The sequence below is a fragment of the Cupressus sempervirens genome, chromosome 4, assembly GCF_028749045.1.
Source record: "Cupressus sempervirens isolate cs-2001-9-10 chromosome 4, ASM2874904v1, whole genome shotgun sequence".
NCBI lineage: Eukaryota > Viridiplantae > Streptophyta > Pinopsida > Cupressales > Cupressaceae > Cupressus > Cupressus sempervirens.
In genome coordinates this window covers 54,374,651-54,379,240 of record NC_143121.1, presented here as the reverse complement: position 1 = coordinate 54,379,240, position 4,590 = coordinate 54,374,651, and positions in this window count along the sequence as shown.

Genomic DNA, 4,590 nt, shown 5'->3' with positions numbered 1-4,590 from the left:
TGCAGGTATTGGTGTATATATTGTTGTCAGTTTTAATACAGCTTGTAACTACAGATTTTTGTCTGCATTAAAATAACAGTCACAATCTGGGGAGCATAAATTTTTATCCCACTATTGGATTTTTCTCAATTTTTGATATGTTGTAGAAAATCAATTTTTCTAAATCTTCACTAAAGTGATTTTCAAAATTTTCTCAAAATCAAAAGTTATGATGGACTATATGCGGGTCTGTCAACATACCAGCAAATGCAAAATGTTCTGCAATCAGAAAAACAGTCATGTTGCGGGGCCCACAGATTTTAATAAAACCATTGGATTCAGCTGAATTTCGGATATGTTTGAGAAAACCTAGTTATCTAAATTCCCTCCAAGCCATTTTGAAAGATTCCTGATGGATCAAAAGTTATGACTGTTTGAGTGTGGCAGTATATTAATGACAGTTTCAAGATTATAATTGCAATATGTAACCAGCATACGCCACCTATCCAACATGCACATGCCATTCATTTTTGTAGTGACAGGTGTTCACAAGAGGAGTTTGGAAAAATGTATGCAATATCATAATTTTTATTAAACATTATGTTTATTTTTTTGATACATCACTCTTACTCAATAATGGACAGTGGAATATAAAAGGTTGGGAGCAGTTTCAAGAAACAGTTATTCAAACTGAAAAAGAATGGACAGAAAGAGAAGATATATAGTAAAGAGGATAATAAGAGAGGGGTTCTTGTTTTTTCTGTGGAAGAGTTCTATAGATGTTGCTACACGGAGAAGAGATTTCTATTTTGTAGTAGAGGAAGCAGTTTCATTTTATGCAGATTGATTGTAATAAGGGGATGGAACAGTACTATTATTGTTTTATCATGCTTTTGAAATAAAGAGGGACATTAGTGTGTTTGATTTTATAGTCATATACATTTGTGTTTCTGATCTGAATGGATTTTGGAGTCCTTTTATTTTTGTTTTAGATGCAGTTCTTTATTATTATGTCAGATGTGATATATGCAATCTTATGGTTATGTATTCACACTTTTGCATAAAGATGTTTACAGCTTTCTCTCTCCCAATTTTCTCTGCAATGTGAAAGATTTGGTAGATAGTCCTATGGCTATTTTCTAGTTTTTCTCTCATTATCAACTTATTAACCTTATAATCATGTTCATCTCATGTTGATGAGTGGATTCTAGAAAGCCTTGATGTCTTTGGTAAAAGACATAACCAGCTATTAAAATTCTTTGAATACCTTTCTAAGAGGGAGCTGTACCTCTCAATTCAAAGGAAAGATATCAATCTCATGATAGTATTTCCAACTGTTAGTGGCAGTTTTTCTTCTATTTGGGCATTTGGAGTCATTCTTTGTATTTAATTTTGGAAGGACAAAACTGTTTACTAACACCCACAATGACCAGACAAAAGAGAAAATAGTTTTATACTTCTTTTGAAGACAATAAAATAAATATCCGGGTCATATGGAGGTGAGGTAAGGGGGATCTTAGATTGAAGGATCTCCCAGTTCAACATTCAAGAATAGAACTCAAACAACAAAATCATACTAAGATGCCAGTATTTTTTTTTTTTTGATGAAGCCAAGAGAAGCCAAGGAGATAATATGTAGCATAGAGCATGTCTAATGACAGAGAATAGCCGAAATAATGAAATGGCAACACTTCCACATCTAGACTCCTATGGAAAAAAGTTTCTCATGTAAAGGAGCCATCCACGTGCAGGGTATAAGCTAAAGGGAGTTCAACGTGATACTTAAGTGATCCACATTTTTGCAGATGTCGTGGCTTGCAGGCTCCCTCATAGCCACATTACATAAGGATGCTCACATTTTTAATAGTGTCTTCACATCATGTCAAGCAACACCACATTTTTTACATAAAGGAACAATCTACATCCAAACACTATGTGATTGTTATCCACGATTTCCATAGAGGATGAAATTTCAAGCAGGAAAGGGGATTCTCTATTCAGATTTCATGCCAGTAATAATAGAATATCTATTGAAAGTAGTTTCAACATGAAGATGACAGAGGTCTCACGCATCAAACGATAGGCATAACCTGTGAGGTGAGTAACTCACATTTTTGAGAGAACAGGGGAGGTTCAAAATGACAAATGTCCACGCCTTTAAGAGGAAATTCTATTGTGGTTTATCCCATATTGGCTGGGAAAAATACATTCTAATAGTTTAAATACTATTCTTTGCATATTGGTTTGTGTCTCCAAGAGAGGCTCCTTTTGGAGAGCAGCTTTGTGTGCGTGGGTCCCAGAAAACTATGTGGTGACATCAATAGAGTTTTAAACAAAAAAGCAAAGGTGTTGATGTGGCAAAGTAGACTCAGATGGTGACAAGTGTCCAAATTCGATGATGCTCGCAATCTAGCATTTCCAAGTTGTGCCTGATAAATAATGCGAGAATGCGGGAAGCTACCACATGGCACCGGGTCTCGGCCTACGATGTTGTGGTAGATGTGCAAAGGGCAGGCAAATCAAAATATACCATGTGGTGTGGGTCAATAGAGGTTTGAACTCAGAATTGAAGGGTTGGATAAAAATAAAATAATTTTAAAATTTCATTTTAAAATTGCTTTCGCATTCAGAATTAAAATTTAAAAGTTGCAGACCTGAACTTTTATAACCAAAGAAGTATTTTCAAATTGGCTTTAGAGGGGTTTCCTGAAGGTGAACATAGGCCTATTATATATCATCAAAATCAAGAAAAATTGAATTTTTTGATTCTGAGGTTAGTTTCTACACAAGAAGCAGCTCGTTCAAGTTATAGGAGGTTTTGTCTCAAGTTCTTATCTTGCAACCGTTTTTAGGTGTCAGTGTTCAGTTGTGATTTTTGGCAAGGTAATGACTTGAATATGCATAAAAGATGGTAAAAATGCAGTTGGGGTTGAATTGGTTACATTAAAAATAGTAAAAACTCGCAATTTCACCAAAATTGCATAAGGTTTCAGATTTTCTTTTGGTAAGCAAGAGGTTTTCATCATGAAGTTATCAGATATTTGCAAATTAGTTGCAAATAATGATGAAACAAAATATCAGATCAAATGGTAGAGAGATGAAAGAGGTATTCAGTTATACAAGATGGAATTCCAAATGGACACTTGTCATCTTTAGTTTCAATCCAGGAATTCATCTCCTTGCTATATTATTCTTTCTTTTTTCCATTTGAGGGGTTCCAATTTTTATGACCTATGAGACCACAAGGCTGGCTCCAGTCGTAAGTTGTGATACCTTTTTTCTCAATTTTCTTCCTGTTATGAACAACATATTATATTCCTTTTGACCCATTTCTATTACACGATCATTCTATGTGTTTTTTTTGAATTTTGATATGCAGATGATGTATTGTTTCCAAGGAAATTAATGCAAGAGTTTCACCTTTCTTAGTTTCATTCTGATTCTCATCTCCTGCTTCTATTACCTGCAATGTTCTGTGTTTAAGAACTAAGAGCTTGAACCTAGTTACATCCCTTGAAGGTTGTATATCAGAATAGATTTGTTGTTGGAACAAAGCTCCAAGTAAGTTGCTTGTTTATATTGATAGGATTGCAGGTTACACCAGAAGGATATCACCATAAGTACGAGAGTTTTAATGAATATTGATGTCTATTTGCAAGTCAAGCAGATAGACCATATACCTAAATATATGAGTATATTTTAGGTATCCATCTATATGTGAAGATTCAGTTAGTGCCCATTGGATAAGGGACTGGTCATCTTGAAGGATGCATGTTCTTTGCTGTTGCATATCTGATTATGCTGAGAAACCAAATCAAAATGAATATTATTTTCCCATTTTATGTTTTGAAGAACTATAAGTGTAGGTCATGGCTTATTTGTGGTTAATTTCCTTGGTTATGATTAGCTACTATGATCAGGAGATTTAGCAATAAATTGAAGAAGAATATTGACCATATCTGCTACAAAGGGTAGTCTTGTAATGAAGTATCAAGATAAATTAGACAAATCCCTCAGGTATGCCCACCTTGGCTTTGCAAAGCCTAAAGTGAAGTGAGTCCTGATATGACTCTATTAATTGGCCCAGAACTAAGATTCATCCTTGTTGAATATAGGATTTAGCTTGTCCTTAGGCATGTCCCTAGTCTTTGTTTCTTGGTATCAGGTTTAAATCTACCTGGTATGTTCTTTACCAAAAAGAACACCAACAAGATCTTCCATTCCAAATGCAACCAACATTTCCCTGATGTACTTTTATTGAGTAATGAATATGTCATCTTTCATTTGATGAAATTTTAGACCCACAAAGAATTTGATCTCTCCAAACATAAACATTTCAATTTTTTCCCTTATTTCTTTAGCGAATGAATTTCATAACATCTCATGTCCTCCAAATATGATATCATCCACAAATATTTTTGCTAGTAGCATCTTTTCCTATGGTCCTTCCTTTATATAAAAATTACTATTATCATTTATCTTTTGAAAACCAATTCTTACCAAATATCCATGTAGCCTTTCATGCCATGCTTTAGGAGCTTTATTCAATCCATATAGTTTATTTTGAAGTTTACTTACCATGTCTCTTTTTCTTGGATCAATGAAACCTTC